The 17,550-nt window shown below is 41.6% G+C and overlaps 2 protein-coding genes across 6 annotated transcripts in view; one reads left to right on the forward strand and one right to left on the reverse strand.

Moving 5' to 3' along the window:
* SFI1 (SFI1 centrin binding protein) overlaps window positions 1–2,582 on the forward strand; it is a 43,665-nt gene extending 41,083 nt beyond the window's left edge. Inside the window, exon 30 of the mRNA XM_085305775.1 lies at window positions 2,000–2,582. The gene's annotated coding sequence lies outside the window, so the exon portion shown is untranslated. The remainder of the gene's footprint in view (window positions 1–1,999) is intronic.
* The window catches only part of PISD (phosphatidylserine decarboxylase), an 18,234-nt gene extending 10,684 nt beyond the window's left edge, over window positions 1–7,550 (reverse strand). For 2 of the 5 annotated variants that reach the window (XM_085305786.1, XM_085305783.1), the window contains exon 1: window positions 421–1,202. The gene's annotated coding sequence lies outside the window, so the exon portion shown is untranslated. Of the gene's footprint in view, window positions 1–420; window positions 1,203–3,214; window positions 3,231–7,527 lie in introns of those variants that run through there. The other 3 variants (XM_085305784.1, XM_085305785.1, XM_085305787.1) reach the window with 3 other exon arrangements.
* Window positions 7,551–17,550: the final 10,000 nt, after the last annotated feature.

Raw genomic sequence — 17,550 nt, forward strand, 5'->3', positions numbered from 1 at the left:
GAAAGAAAAAAAAGGAAAAAAAAACCTCTTGTATGTTATTCTGTATTGCAGGCAGTTCCAAGATCTGTTTAAGTTGTCTAAGCATTAAAAACTAGCAAACTGAAAGATTTAGGATCTTAGGATCAGTTAACAGGCACACAAAACATACTCCTCCTTCCCTGAGCCCCCGATAAGTTTTTTTGTTTGTTTTCTTATTTCAAGTATTCTTCACTCTTTCTTTGGCTGGCACAAGAAACACCTACACTCACAGAAAATTAAATCATCTGTAGAGTAAAATGAAAGCAGTTACCCAAGATGCCAGCAAAATTCAAAAAGCAATGAGGAACACAGAGAAGCCACTTCTCTTGATGTTTTCTAMTGTTCTTGGCAAATCATTAAATACTAGATTTTTAAAAGAAACTGAAGCTAAATTGACAACACCTTTTTAAAAGCCACTTCATGGGACCAAGATGAAAATCATTAAGTCAGCCAGCTACACCATACTGAACACGCGTGGCCAGCTCGCAGATCTGTGAAAAGAAAATTTTGGTTCAGCACTGGTGAGCCAGGTGGGAGCAGMAGACTGCCCCAGTCCGCAGCCTGCCCTCACACAGGCGGGGGGCCGCAGGGCTCTGCAGCCTCGGCCGCTGCCCCCCRCCCTGGCTCCCAGCTCCCTCCCCGTTCAGGACTGTAATCTCCTCCTTCACATGTGCRTGGCTCTGCAGAACGACAACAGAGCAAACAAAAGCCTTAGCTGCATTTTTCTTCAGTGCTCTTCCTTTAAGCATATCGGAGGGAGGTAAACCCACAAGCACTTTCAGTAGAAAGTTCAGTCTGATTCCCCCAAATATGTTCAAGAAGTTATTATATCCCAGATCAAGCATGCTTGATTCCAGAAAAGTAAAGGGAATAACAGCTATCTGCTGCCTAAACATGAATGCAAATTAAAATAAAGTAGATAGAGAAGCAAAACACAGTGGGGACTATCACCCTCAGTTCAGTTCAAAACAAAAGAAATTTGCAGCAAGAGCAATTCCTCTCAGAAAGAGAGAAATGTTGGCATTACAAGTTCTCTTTCTCTACTCAAGATCTCAGTTCAAGTAAGACCACCAATGTTTCTCTTCTGTTCTGTTCTACTGACCTGATTCCCTTAACCAAGATGCAAATACCTGAGTCCTGCTTAAACACTGACATATAAAAGTACATGGCAAGTTGCCATTCCAGTCACTGCTGCACCAGAAGCAGCTTACAGTTCCACAGCGTGAGAAGGGCAAAATGAAATATCCACCCTGAGTTTACCTACTTTCAAGAGGAATGAGGAAAGGGACCTGAACTGGCGATTGACCAGTTCAAAATGGGAACTCATACAATGGCTCCTCAACGGCTGGACTTCTCGGGATCCAGGCAATGCCACAAAGCCAGTTTTATTAGCTAAGACAGGCACATTATGGGTGTTGGTTAAGTATTAGCTTGGACATCAGTACCAAACTCCCCAATCTGCCTGAACTCATCCAGAATCCCTGTTAAGTAAATAAAGGAAGCAGTGACCATGAGGTATAAATCCCTAAAGAATTATTATCTAATAATGAACTGCTAATCTGCCACTATGCAACACCATTCTGCTCTGTCAGCTCAAATAAGTGTCAGATCCAGTGACCCCATCTAATTACTTGTCTTCTCATTACTGGCTCAAGCCCTTCCCTCAGGATTTCAAAAACAGTGCCTTGCAAGCCAAGGCACTTGCAAGAACAGTGGTTAATACACAACTGTACTTAAAACTGAAACTCACGTTTGAAATCATAGCGTGAATCGTTAGGCTTGGAATCCTCTAGTCTGAGCACATAAATCCTTCTGGGCCCACTTTATGCATTCGGAAACTGCCACTGTTTAAAAGATGCACTAAACGCACCCAAACACGACATTGGGAGCAGCTTTGCAGTTAGCAGAGGGGAGGTACCGAGGGACATACAGCACGGCTAACGGTGCCACTCCTTTCCCAGCAGCATCTGTTTGATTTCAGACACACGTAATCCCAGTTCCCATGCGACCTCCCTGCGAGTCCGTCCTGCAAGAGAAATGCTCTGGACCCAGCCAGGAGCTCCAATTCTAAGAGGAAAACTAAACTGCTTTCGTGCTGCGGGGGAAACCTGAGTGCACGCTTGGCATCTGCGAAGGTCACGTGAGTTCTGAGTCACTTCCAGCATGCAGGGGAAGCACAGGCCAATGGTACCGCTTGCTGCGGATCTACTGGACTGACTAATGACCRGACTAGGTTCTGCTTCATCCATCTTTAATTTTTTAAATTCTTTACTTTTTAATTTTTTAAATCCTTTTTAATATGAAGAAGCCGTCCTACAATTTCCCTTGATCTATTAAGCAAGATTTTTTTTTTATTTTTCCTTGTAACTTTATATTGCTGTTTTAGTTGTATTCCTCTACAGAGGGGAAAAAAGGTGGTATTTTAAGCTAGCTATAAAGGGTAGTGGATAGTCTCAAAGATGTCTCCTGTGAAGGCAGGAGAAAAGGGGAAAAAAAGTTTTATTTACTTTTTCAAAGTGACATGACAATTTCTGAGTCTTAAAATACACCATTCTGTTTTGGTATCTACTTCTGTAGTTACATTTTCCATTCCATATGCTTTCAGAAAAGAAAAAAAAAATCTTTAAGACATTTGTAAAGCAAACTTTCCGCTGTCGAGAGGCATTTATCGGGGAGCGAGAACGGGCCTTAGACCCCCCGCTGCAGCGCAACCCAGCCGCGGGCAGCTCGGGCGGCCGCACCTGCGCTCCGCTGCCGGCGCCGCTCGCAGCGGGACTCTAAACTCCGATAACGCCGGCTCCAGCGCCTCGTTTTGTTTAAAATTAGTACGAGATTATGATGAGAGCGGCGAGACTTTGGAACATCACTCGTGAAACTTCCAGCAAGCCGGAGACCGATGATTAATTGCCCTTCGGTAAGGGGACCCCCCTCGCCCTTACCTGCCGCCGCCCGGCGAGCGCTGCTTCCCCCCCGCGCTCCGGCGTTCGCGGGCGCCAAGGCGCGGCCGAGCCGCCCTCGCAAGCGGCCTCCAGCCACGCGAGCCGCCGCGCCGGCCCTGACGCAGCCCCCCGGGGCACCGCGGCCGCCGCTCTCCCCGCCGCTGCCCACCTACCTCCCCGGAGCGCCGAGGCCGCCCGCCCGCCGCTCCCGGGCGGAGCGCCCGGCCCGGGGAGGCCGCCGCCGCCGCCCCGCTCACCTCCGGCAAGGGCTCTCCGCCGCCGCCCCGCTCGCCGCCGCCGGCAAGGGCTCTCCGCCAGCAAGGGCTCCCCTCCCCGCCGCCGCCGCCGCGCCCGGCCTTAAGGAAGCGGCGCGGGCGGCGGCCCGCCCCGGCTCGCCTCGCAGCCACTGGCGCCGCGGCGGGGGCAGCGCCGAAGGGCTCGGGGCGGCCTCCAGGCAGCGGCACCCGCAGGGCCCCCGGCCCCCTCGGAGGAGGAGCCAGGGCAGGAGCAACGCGAAGGGAAACGGGCCGGGGAGGGGCCGGAGCACGGCGCCGCCGCCTCGCCGCGGCTCCCCGGGCAGCGCAGCCCGGTCGTTGTAACACCCTTCGCTTGTTGGTGTTAAAACTTCACCCACTTCAGCATGTTCTAATCATCTTTGCCATGCTCTTCGAGAAGTACGTTCTGTAATTGCCTGTTTGCTCAAGCAAAAGTCAAAATACCAGAACACAGCAGGAAGTATGCCACGTAAGAGACCGACAAATCAGAGATTGTATTTCATTCTTCCAAGGCAGAACAGGTTGGATACAAACACCACATTTTTTTCCCCCTTTTGGGGTCTTTTCTGAATTGGATTCATACATCTTACCACAGCACAATACTAAAGGTCCGTCTCCTCCATGCCAAGACAAAAGCACTCTCAAAGACTCGCTGAGCTTTTTCCGATGCCCTCATTTCAACAGGAGAGACCCTTACACAAAAGCAGCATTTTTAATTACTTCATTAGATCAGAACAAACTATGGATGCAAAAGGACAATGACAAAAAAAATTGCTCTTTCTCCAGAGAAATTGTTCATCTGGTCACTTTGTTCCTCAAACTCACTCTTCGGCCAAGGTTTCCCTGAGTAAATTGTGCTATCTGTTATCACCACTGCCCCAGTRAGAGGGGAAAATGCCTCTCATTAGCATATCTACAGCATGCCATGCATGCAGATCCCAGCCAGGAAATGTTCTGTGATAGCAAGGATTTGAAGCAGCAAGCATTAGTCTTCCATCCACCTGATAAATATCTGCCTGTCTACCTCCAAGCCCTCTGCTTTACCTCATCTAATTAAATGAAGGCTGATCCTCACTGGCATTCACAGTGTGAGACAAACTAAGGCGTTAATCAGCTCAAGCTATTAGCTGCATAATGTCTCTAAGAAAATTAATGGTATATGCTAAAGAAATCATAGCTCCCTGTCAAAAAAAAAAAGTACTTAAATAAGATTCATTTTCCCCATTCTTTTATAAAGTTTGAGCAAAACAAAAGCATATAGGAATACACTCTTTTTTTTAAAATTCAGTCCAAACTATGCACACTTCTAGGATGATACCCCATATGCATCTCTGCAGTTGGGAGTTCTTCTCTACTTGCATAATATTATGATGGTCACATTTTTTAACCTTTGTTTTTTTGTTCAGAAGCATAGGACTCTCCCCTGCACATGGAGCTGTCTGGTGAAAGACAGTATATTCTCAAACGAACATGAGCTTGGTACCTTCATAGCAACAAGCTCAGCGGGAAGGGCAAGCACAGCAGTTGCCTGCTCTGTGTCACCCTCTCAAAGCTCATGCAGTCACACGTGGTCTCTTCTTGCCTATGTAGAGGTGTATTTCTCCTGCTCTAAAGACAACACCCTTCTCTCCACTCCTAACTTTGCTTCCAGGGTGCCAAAWACACTAACAGAGAATAACAGAAAATGATAAGCCAGCAAAAAAGGATGCTCTGCTTTCCAATCAAAAGGAACAATGCAGCTCTTATTTTTCTTGAATCCTTCATTGTTTGAAACATCTCTTGCAATGCCTGGACACAGTTTCTCTTTCTTCCTCTTAACTGTCAAGCTTCCTTTCCCTCCCACAAAAGCATTCAACAGAACTCAAGCATATCAGGAAAGGACTAGGAGAACTTGTTAGTGTCTCCCACTAGTATCTGCTGCATTTGGAGCCCTGCTTATCAGTTTGAAATTCTTTGTGAGGTTTCCTGCTGCAAAAAATAAATCCTTTTTTTGCTTTTTCTTCAATCCTCACACCTCAAAATGTATTAACTGTCAAATAATAACAAATCAGCATTCCAGTATAATAACAGAAAGCAAATATGTCCAATTTTATTACCTAAAAGTCTGAATTAAAAAAAAAATTAAGTATCAAAGCTGATGTGACATTGTCTTTTTGAATAAATACTCCACAGACATTTACTAGACTTTTTTTCTTTTTTAATCAGGAAATAAAACCTGCTTGAAATAAGCTTCAGCAGTAGAAGACTATATAGAAGACATTTTCAGACAAATTCCTCAGGAGCTATGATCGCCTAAGCTGCAAGCATCTGGACCCTCTGTATCATATCTGATTTGGCCATTCATGAAACCGAATTTAAGGATTCCAGTCCAGTCTCTTGTAGGCCTGTGGCCAAAAACACTCACAAACTTGCAGAATGCTTAGGAATGCAAAGAAATGGGGTGCTAAAGGTCACACTGAATCATCTCCAACATAATTTTTGTTGTTGTTGTTAAAAAAAAAAAAAAAAAAAAAAAAGCACTCGTCTCCTTTTAACTCTTCACCTTCAGAAATGCCACTCACCTGGCTGTTCTGCAGAACAGCACATCTATTTTTAACTGCCTAACACAGAGCTGTACAATTTAACATTTCAAAGAGATATAGCAATTCTATGAAATCATTAAATAGTTCTCCCTTCAGTGTTGCAGTGAACATTTGACCTATGAATCTGATACACACAGTCCAATTCCACAATAACTACTAAACTTGTTGAAGTCCAGAAAGAAAGGCAAAAATCCAAGATCAGCAAGAATCATTGCAGATTTAAGCGTTACCTTATGGGAAAATGTCTCACTACATATTCACACACACAAAAAAGGTAAGCCTTTAATTATTAGATATTAATTCAGTCTCAGTYTCCTTGCAAAGTGATAAAGGAAGCAAGCAAACTGCCAAAAGTAGTATAGATTCAGTAGTTAGTGGGAAGATTAAAATCCCCCTACAACTACAGCACGCTCTATATCCACAGCTAGAACTACTAGGATGATAAACTCAGCACTGAATGTTTTTTTGAATGCTAAGTGTAATTTCAGCCTTGAATTGTTAATTCCTGCTAATTGATCTTAAAGATGGATTTGGTAGTCTTAYGTTGATTTAGCACCAATACAGAATTATCAACAAATTTTGTAAACTTGTCTATTTTGATTTCTTTATTTTATTCTGTAAACTTTATAACATCCTTAACAGTTTGGTACCCTGCAATGCAAGGCGGGAAAAATAAGAACATGTGCTGCACTGAGCAAAGCCACAGCTTCTTCAGTTACCGTGGATGCATGCTTTATGCTCTGCAGGAGTGCTGGTGGACAGTAGGTTGAAAATGAGTCAGCAGCGTGCCACGGCAGCAATGAGGGTCAGCAGCATATGGAGCTGTATCAACAGGAGCAGAAGCCAAGGGAAGCTAAGGCAAGTAATTGTTCTCCTTTACTTTGCGCTCATTAGACCACAYCTGGAATACTGTGTCTTGTTTTTAGGTTCCCAGGTCAAGAAAGATATTGATAAACTTGAGCACACCCAGTGAAGGGCTACCAAGATGGTGAGAGGGTTGGAGCACACAGCTTATGAAGCTAAGGGAATTGGACTGGTTCAGCCTGGAGATGGCTTAGGGGGACCTAAYAGCAGCCTGCAAATATCCAGCAAAATGCAACTGAGAAGATGGAGCCAGGCTCTTTACTGAAGGAGCTAGGGAGACAATAGTCATAAACTGAAACAGGAGAGTTTCACTAGACATAAGGAAAATATTTTTTACTGTGAGGATAATTAAGTATCAGAACAGGTTGCCCAGAGAGGCTGTGAAATCTCTGTCCTTGGAGACTATCAAGGCTCAACTGGACAAAGCTCTGAGCAGCCTGGTCTGAATTGAACATTAGCCCTGCTTTGAGCAGGAAGTTGGACTACATCACTTCAACCTGAATCATTCTACACCTACTGAACATCTTTTTATTCAAAATCCAGAACACAATCAAGGATCAATCACCCCTGCCTGACTACTTATTCCCTCCACCTTTGATTTAACAAGTATTAGAAAAAAAAATGTGTGGGCATACTAAAAGATGAGGGAGATGCTAGCAGTTTCTAGTGTATCATTACATTGACTTTAGCAGAAAGGATAGTTATTTAAAAGACAGAAACCTTAGTTCCATGATTTGTCAGAAAGGGCACTGGCAGTAGAGCACAAACTAAATTTTCTATTATTGGAATGCAAGCAAAGTAGTTTTGCATCAAACGTGCCAGAAGCAAAATCTGTTGTAGCTTTCTTACCTCCCACTCGCTTGCAAGCTTGATAGGCACCTCTATGCCCCTCTTCTCCAGCTGTTCCAACTTGTAACCTTCGTATTTTCTGTACCCTGCATATCCCCCACCTGTAGCCACCAGAACATGGAAGGGGCGTAGCCGGAAGGCTTGTCTTACTGGAGCAGTATGAAGGTTTTTCCTGTCTGTGACAAAAAAAAAAATAAAATAAAAAGACCTTCAGGAAACAGAACAATTGCACAGTAAAGATAAAGCTATGATGTGGGGTGAGGGATATCAGCCGAGATGATGAAAACATTATCAGAGATCAGTGACGCAGAAGTATGGGCAGATGCTCCGAAGCACTCCGGTTATTGCAGCTTACCAAGTTACTGAGACCCAGCTGATGAGCCCTAACTATCCTTACGTGTTCTTAACCTCTTCCCCCTCTCCCTCCACATCCCTCCAACATTCTTCCCGCTACACAATAGACAAATGAGCTGCCTGAATGCACTGCACAACTGGGTTTCATAGCTCTCATGTCTTTGCCTCTGGATTTTTACCATACTTCCCAACTATGAGATTTTCTACATAGCTACTGTATAGAATAATCAGTTTATAGGAAACAACTCTAGCACTGTATAGTGTCATGCTTCTCAATCATTATAGTTGGGGAATCCCCAAACTGTACAGCTAACTAGAAGAGGAAGGGAAAAAATAACTTGCTTTAATACACATTTGGTAAACAGGCTGGAGACACATTTCTGCTGCATTAAAGGTCATTATATGGAAAAATATACTATATTTAACTATTATTGCTCCTATTCTGTACTGAGCATTACCAAGCTCCTCTTGCTTAACACAGGCTTTGCATACGGTATGGGAAATACATGTATGCTGTACTGTTACTAAGCAACAGGCCAGCCACAAAGGGTATCACAGTGGAAAGCATCTTCCTTCCAAAATCTTCAGCGAAGAAAGATACATTCAGGTTTAATGGGTTGCCTAWGTATAGAATGTGTTTCTTATATCTGCATTACAGTCAATCTCAAGGTTCTCAGCCATGAACGTAAGTCACTACTGACTAGAGAAAATGCTGCCCAAAGGGATTCATTCTTGGATACTAATTGGTGTTGTTTCCACAGCAATTATTAACACAAATGATCGGGAATGAAAAACAATGGACAACATCTCCTTCCCTCAATGTCCAGTTTAGGACTTGATTACAAAAGAACACCTTAACAGCGGCAGCAAAAATGAACCTACTTAATTTGTAAAATACCAAATCTGTTTCTAGGCACCTGTAAACACAATGAACATCTGTTTGGAAATCTTAGCAAATAATTGCTTAACAATTTAATTCTAAGTAATAGCATAATTAGATGCACTCAGCTATTCTTCCTCCATAATGCAGCAAAAAAGATGCCCAATAAAAGTAATTCTTGCTCACATTTTATCAAAATACTACTTTTGCTCATTTCTTCTATATATGGACTTTAAAATATACTTTAATCATCATAAAGTACAGTGTTATGTGAAAACAGCTTTATTCTCACAGGGAAAGGAATTTTATTTTTTGGAAAATTACTAAAATTATAGTTAGATTCTGGAAAATGCTCTACCTAAAGGACAACTCTCAATAACAGACAGGGATAATTTAGACCAGCTGAATTTTTATGGTGTTTTATTTATTTTAAATTTACAAAGACTCTATAACCTTTCCTCTTGGACATGCATAGACAACTGCATCACTATCACAACAGAAGTGTCTGTACTCAGACAAACAATACACTTTAGCCCTAAAGCCTTTAGTTCCCTTTCCTCCAAATCTTTTGTCCAAAGTCAGCAAAGCCGCTCTGCAGTTTCACCAGAGCTGAGCAAATTCTCAAACCAAAACCCTCTCTGCAAACAGCTCTTTTTGGTTTGTAACTAGGGAGAGGAGTTTTCCACTTCAAAAGCTTCTACTGATTACACCTATGTGAACGTTTCTCTCTCCGTGCAAGAGAATCATTTTGTGTTCCACAAGGCACAGCAAACACATACAATTTAACCTGTCAATAAATGATGTGAAGAATGGTCACCCCCTCCTCCCATCTCCTGTACTAGTGCAACAGCGCTTCTGTAACAGGTATCCAAAACATGATCAGCAAAGACATTCAACATGCTATTACTTAGCTATTTTTGTGCCTTTCAGGCACAAAACTCCACACCTTTCAGACACAGATAAAATTCACATAACAAGTTTTAAAAATCCAAGACAAAAAGATTATTTACTGATTTTGGCAATAATATTGTATTCAGGCAGCTGGCACTGTTCAGCTTTCAACTGAACATTATGTTCTTTGATGATAGAAAGACTACTGCAGCTCTCTGGCAAGCAGCATGAGAACGCGAGGAAAGCTCATGTCTTTTGCAGATGAGCCAACAGAAACAAGTCCAGGACAGGAGGAAAACACTTTGGACTTTTAACATACTAATAACATTTTTATGGACTTTGAACCATAGATTTGAACTCCTTACAGATAAGGCAAACCTGTTTCACATCTCCCTTAACCTTCAAGGATATTCGGCAAACAAAAAGTACAAGTTACCTTCTTTGCAGCAAGTGAAAGAGACTCATTCCCTCAGAAACATTACAGCAGTGCAGCATGAGAAAGCAAACTGCGTAAACTGAGGCATCCTCTAGTCTACTCAATGAGATGTAATGGTGCAAGTATTGTTTTGTTACTCTGACCAAAYTAAGAATGTCTTCTAGAAAAGGATACGAATTCTTAACAGCAGTTGTTGAGAKAAGAGAGGTTGAGATAAAACTAAAGGAGAGTTATTTTCTCTTCCTAATGACACCCTTTGCAAATCATCTAGATTTAAACCTAAATCAGAATCATATTACAAATAATTACATTGTTAATTATCAGTCAATTATTTAATCAATCCTTCTGGGGACTCCTATCCTCAAATCAATAAAGTTTCAATCCACTTTTTTTTCAATCAGTGAAAAGCTTAAAGAAAGGAGACAGGACTGCAAAAAATTAATGCACTGGTTGCACAGTAAAAGGGTAACTTAGGTCATTTTTCATTCAGTAGTCAGAGAAAAGTCATTTGCCTCTGAAGAACTTAATTATCCAAATCCTTTTTGCATAGCAATATTGGTAACTATACTAGATTTATAAATTGGTATTACTAATTCATTCAATTTTATAAAAATAACCAGAAACAGACTCTTTAGACTGATGTAAAAGACCTAACAGTAAAAAAAATAAAAAACTCATCTGTACAGAGATTTGATTATGTTATTGGTCTATATATAACCTATCTAAACAAAGCAGAAGTTGATATAACAATTAGTTTGTTTTCCGAAAACCATATGCAGTTCTTATATTGATATGACAACACACACATTTGCTGGAATTTTATCAACAAATACTTACTAAAAACCAAACAATAATACACACTCTCCACAGCATTGCCCAACTAGAATAACTCCAAGTACAAGCATCATATTAAACACACCAGCAAGTCTTAAACATTTCATGTAATCCTAGTTTGATTTCCTGATCTATTAAAATTACAGGTACAGACAGAAATACATGAGGATATTTAGACCTTTCCTTTCTTGCAGGCCACTGCTGAAGTCGGACTTCCACAGACATCTCGTGGTGAATCAGGTAAGACAGTCAGTTTTCAACAAATTCCCATCTATTGTTTCCTCATTCTACTATTTCCTCATTATCTGTTAGGAATTAGTTTGATGTCTCCTTACTGAATCAGTCACTTCATAGCCTAACACACAAGATTATTTCATCAGTTTTCATGTTGATAACAGATACCGTTTTAGCTATCAGGCCCATTTTGCATGGCTATGCTATTATGAAAGTCTCTCAGATGATGTCCACACAAACTCCTTCACACACCACCTTCAAAATATCTGTCCAGAAAGAGCCAGAGACAAGCGTGCCWTACTTGATTCTTGGACATGCCCACCTGCTAGGAATACTCAAGCACACCAAAATATTTTTTAAAAGTTGCAGAATATGATAACCATTACATTCATGTAAAAGACTCCTGTTACCCAGCCCGTTTCAATTTACTGACATACATGACTTCATGATTTTGTCTAACCRTACAGTGATTATCAAAAGACATACTCTGAGATTTGCCGTTTGTAGAAAGTAAGACATTCTTAGTAGCAGACCTTTGAAAACTTCTTAGAACATCTGTAAGAACAATTTTTATAAGTTAAAAAGACGATGTGGTTTAGAGCAAAGACATTGGCATCAAGAGGATCCTATGCATTATGAATGATTTAGCCCCTACCATGATGTTTGATTTGTGGAATTCTCACGTGCTTCAACAACACAACAGGGCAGGAAGATAAAGAGTCTAAAAAGCAAAACTCCCATGACTTCATCCTCAAAAAAGGAAGCTGCATTACAAAACAGAGTCGTAACTGTAAGACTAAAGGGTAATTTTTCTGAAAGGAGTTCAGTTTGACAGTACATGCTGTTTTAGAGTTGCTGTGATGGTTTATTTATARTATTACATTGACTTAATTACTGTGAAGTCTTCTGACCATCAGGAAAGTAAAACAGTTGATGGAAAACACTGCCAATGACAGATCCTGACATACACTGTCCCAGKACTAAAACAGCACATTATAGCATAYAACTCTATAGGCCTTAATAGCACATCAAATGCAAGTACTACCACATACCTTTTCCCTTCTGTGAACATCTAGAATAGAAAAGTGACTTAAAAGATTTCCATTCTGACCCCCTACTCAAGATACAGTGCAGAAACYTCTTAATAATCTGACACAGCCTTCTGCACAGCTCACACCTGGACTTGCCTTTCAAAATCCAGTTTATGGGAGCAAAAATTCAGTTTGCTCAATATGAACATATATACCTTCAAGGACAGAAAAAGAGCTTGAGTGAAAAGTTTCTAAGTGACTGATGTAATGTGTATGTAAAGTACATGGAATATTGGCTCAGCACAGCCAGTCTGTTAAAGTGTTTTTTAGATAAAACTGTCCTAACATGAATGTATCTGCTAAAATGCACTCTCTCTCTAAAGCAGAGAGATTTCAAACACAGGCTCCTCAGACAACTATACGATCCACAGAAGGTAATTAGGGAAATTAAAGCCYATTGACCTTGGGTTTAATTTGCTATACTAAGATCATAATTACTAGAAAAAAWTTAGGTGTTTAGAAAAGTTTAAAAACTACAGGTATTGGGGCTTCTATATATATGTTTTTCCCCACCTAGCACGTGTTACTAGGATTGCTCTAAGCACTGAGATCATAGTCTATCTGATTAAATTCAGTTTACATAAAATTCTACTTTCTCCAGCTGCTAAAACTAGGCAGTATGGGGCAATGGCCCATTTTTCATACTGCTTACCKCTGAAGTGACACAATTGTGACATGACTAACTTCGAGTTTACAGTATGTTATTAAGAGTTTAACAAAAATGCCTGCAAGGGAAAACTTGTATCATGTTCATGTTGGCACACTGGTGAAGCAAGAAAGGTGCATTTATACTGTAATTACATCCAAGAGGCATGTCTGAAGGATGTGGAGCTGCTTGGCTCTTGTAATGTTTGTACATACTAAGTTATTTAAATAGCACACTTGTCAAAAAACAAGTTTTGCGCAGAAGATGTAAACATGACCTATATAAATTTCCTTTATCAAGAAAAAAACAGAGACACAGGGAATGTAGCAGCCATTGCTTTATTATCCTAGCTCCTATTCTGCTGGGCCTGCTAGACAGGTTTCCTCAGAAGCGATAATCTCAGTGAACAGGACAAGTGTCAAAGGATCAAGGAGACTTGAAAAAAAAGGCAAATATCCTCAAAGGGGACACATTAAGACAGACCATTAAGGTGGCAGATCTCAATACAACAAAGCAAGCCACAGAAGCCAACTTTTTTTTTGTGACAGAAATAAGCACAGCTACAATGCAGACAGAGAGAATAAAGACAATGAGGAAGAAAACTCACAAGATAGAGCTTAACAGGACAYGTGCTTGTTTGACAGAGATATTCCTAGTTTGGGGGCTGATATTCCTCCAGACGAGATCTACTCCACCTTTCCAGTTTTAGCCAAGAAAAAGTACTCCCAAACTACTCTCAAAGTTTGTGTGCAAGGCTCCCCATATCTATAAAATCATTGTGGAATTGGTGGCACTTCAAAAGGAAGGAGGGGAAGCTTTTAGCCAGTCTTAAATACTCCTGTTGTTTGAACAAATAATTTCTCTTGTTGTTGCTGCTACAACACTTGCTATTCAGATATTCCAGAACAGTTGACAGGCAATAAATAACATCTCATAACGAATCTTATGAGATAGATAAATACAATTCTTTTACTGCCTGGAAAACAGAACACCAAGGAAGTAAAGCAACATTTGCAAGCATACATCTATGGAAATGCCAGGAATTGAACAGGTCTCTAGACACCCAACTCCATCTCCTTTACTCTGAAGGATTTCATATTCATCCATATGTGACCAAGAATTTGTTTAATTTTGAGCTTTTGCACTTACAGATTTACCGCAATCCTTAATTTAAAAACACCAGATAGGCAAGAGCCTTTCTTCACTTACCACTGAAAAAGGTCCTAGAAGGTGGCTCTTTCCACAGAACTTGAGTTCTAATACACAGGCTCCCAGGTATAAGGAAGTTACAGTTAGTCAGCAAACTGCAAATATAACACACAAGAAATGGTTGCCTAAGTACAGATATTTTATAATACAAATCTAAACAGTTCAACATAGTGAGGTAATCTTATTCTCAGCAGCCGATTAACACAGAAAAGTCTCCTTAAAGTCATAAAATTCCTACAGAATCTTTCCCATCTAGCCTATTCCAAAATCTGTCAATGCAATTATTCCTGCAAATACTAGATTTTTTTAAGGCTGCATCCATTTTATCTTTTAATTTTCTCATCAAAATATTGACACRTGTTCCTCGAAGATAATTCTATCAGAACAGTGATACTTGGATGGTATTGTGTGTGTGCTGATCTCAACAGCATCCTTTTTGGTACTGCATACTGATGAAATTATGTACCATATCTCAGGCTGTTACAAGTTCTAATATAATTATGATTGTGAATACAACCTGAGTCTTACAAGAAGAGTGAGGAAACAAGTTAAGGTTTTATTCTATTTCATACGCTGCTCAGGCCTACATGTTCAATAATTTGGGGGTCTGGGGGAGTTTTTTTTTTTTAATAAGTGACTCTAGAGCTAATGAGAGTTGATATTCTCTAGAGCTACCTGCAATTTAACACAAACCAGTTTTTATCCATCAGCATGAGAATTACACCTTCTAAAGCAAGCACATTACTTGCATTTTGCTGGGATAAACTAGAATTTTTAAAGCAAGATTTCTCTACTTATAGAGAAGGCACRTAGCACAAACATCAGCATTATCTTCTGCAACAACATGGCTAATATGCATTTACCTCCATCCAAATATAATGCTTTTAGTGGACAAAGGCGAGTTTAGTCATCCTAATCAAAACAAACCCTGCTTGCAAACATAGTGGTTAATTTTGTAATGATGTTGTTTAGCATTTGGGACTATTTCTTCTCCAGCAGGCTCCCATACAAATGTCATTAAGGGCATTCCTTCAACAGCTACTGTTTTAAGAGACACTCATGAATTGTGTTCATGCATCTCTTTCCTTACCAGCTTGGTGGGGAGGTAGGTACACAGAAAAGATACAGATGGTATGAAGAAGTATTATCATTTATTAGACCAACTGGTACAGCTGGAAAACTAGAAAAGCTGCCGGGCACAGAAGCTCTTTCTAGAGTTCTGAAACTTGTCTTACCACTTTTTTTACAATAGTGAATTGTAATGTCAGTGGTTCTCCCACTCCRAAAACACAAAAAATAAAGCTCATAACTGGCCAACACTGGAAAAATTTTCAATCAGGATTTTTGATATATTTAATATGTTTCATGTTTCTAATAAAYCTGAAGAGATTTCATCTGATTGTAGAAGAATGAGTCTTGTTCCAAGTTTGTTAATAAAACTGCTTAGACAAGTACGAAGATGGCCTGGCACCACTGCAGACTGTTACTAGATAGGATCACAGATCCAAACCACAACAGGAGAGGGGCAGTGTTCTCACACAAACGAGCTTACTACCTTGCGAGGAACAAGGTCTGGCAGGTCTTTGCGCAACCCACTCATCCTGGCGATGCAAATGCAACAACTCACTTGTCTTCGCTTGGTCCTCAGGCCTTCTCTATGCTCTTGATCTAACACATACTGAACAGAGTAATACTGCATTTCCTTGCAAGCTATTACATCATTTAGACTGATGTAATTACAGGAAATGTTTATAATTCTCAAAAATTTTAAAGAATGAATTTCAGACATCTACTGAGTTCCATATAGACTTTTTAATAATGGAGAGAATGTCTATAGTGGATTTTTTGTCCAGAAATCACATAATGATAGTCAACACTTGCTAACAATGGTTTAATATGCTAGTCAAGGACAAACAACTATAGTTTTTACTTATCCCTGTAATGTCATGTCAATAATATTTCGCTCCATGATCACTATTAAAAATAATGTATTACACCCAAATATGATGAGACAGTCCCTCCCCTGAATGTGGATTCCCCTAACCAGATGCCAAACGTGCCACTCTACTGCATCACCTCCCGGGATATTATTTCCTTAACAAGACAGAAAAAGCATCTCTACGTTGCTGCCGAACCTGTATGTTTTACATAGCAATGTGATGCAATTTTGCAATGAACAATGAGGTGAACTCACCCACTCAGGTCATACACCAGACATATACTCATCTGCTATATTACAAGACCTGTTTTAAAACATACTGAAACATCTGGAATAAAAGGAACACTTGCCTGTCAGTAGGCTAATAGTCTATGGACTACTACTAAGGGATTCAAGAATTATTATGACAACCTAATMCAGTTGCGATAATTGACCATATGCTGGAAAAGTTTTAGCACCCAATAGAGTGAAGGAAAGAAAAAAAAACTACAGCCTAAAATCTCACAGCTCAGAAACCTCCACTGCACTGCATCACTTAGATAAGTATTCTGAAGACATATATTAGTCTTGTTACACAGCAACCTAGGAAGACACCCCGCCAGAACAAGAACAGCCCCACTGCTTCCAGTGCTTGTCATGTTGCCACAGTATGGCAGCGCACACCACAACTTAGTATTGCAGCAGATCGATTACCACAGAGCAAGGACGCAACAATTAACTGCAGACCCTACACTCGCATCAAAATTGTTTTCAGCATCCAGCACAGGAAGCCAAAATCCTCTGTGCTCTGAAAACCACCTAAAAGGAGATAAAGGCAGTAAGGCCAAGCAGTTCCCCATCAGTGCTGTCACCCCTGCTCGGGGCAGGCTGACCTTGCTGGGTGCGCTGGGGAGCGCTGGCCCACGGCACCTGCTGGAGCTGTGTCACAGAAAGAGCTTTTWAAATCATTTTTAATCATTTCACTGCTACGAGACATATAAACTTGGGAAATATCATCCCGGAAGCCCTGCCAAGGCGCTCGCGGGCGTCGCTGGCGCTGCCCCGGCCCGAGCTCCTCTCTGCGGGTTGCATAAGCTTGGTGCGAGGGGGCTGCCGACCCCCACAGCGTGCACCAGCGCTGTCAGCTGAGAGCCCCAAAACTCAGCTGAAATTACACGAGACCACGCGCCTTCCTTCCTCGGGGAAAAAAAAAAAAGGAAAAAAAGGAAACCCAGAAAACCTTTTTTTCCCTTCCCAGCTGGGAGAAGGCGGGCAGGACTCCCTGCACACGGCCAGAGCACCCGAGACACGAACATTTTTACCCCTGAGAGGGAAACACGGGCGAGGGGACGCCGCAGCGAGAGGGCTGCGACCCCCGGCCCGGCCCGGCCCGGCCCGGGGGAGGCAGAGCCGCCGCCGGCCCCTGCTCACGCCCCCTGCCCGTGGGTCCCGGCTGTCAGGCAGCGGCTGTCGCTTGGCCCCCAGCTCCGCCGGCAGCGGGGTGGGGTAGCGCAGCGCAGCGCCGGGCCC

Source organism: Rhea americana, unplaced genomic scaffold (assembly GCF_003343005.1).
Source record: "Rhea americana isolate MKP2758 unplaced genomic scaffold, rheAme1 scaffold_227, whole genome shotgun sequence".
In the NCBI taxonomy this organism is placed as follows: domain Eukaryota; kingdom Metazoa; phylum Chordata; class Aves; order Rheiformes; family Rheidae; genus Rhea; species Rhea americana.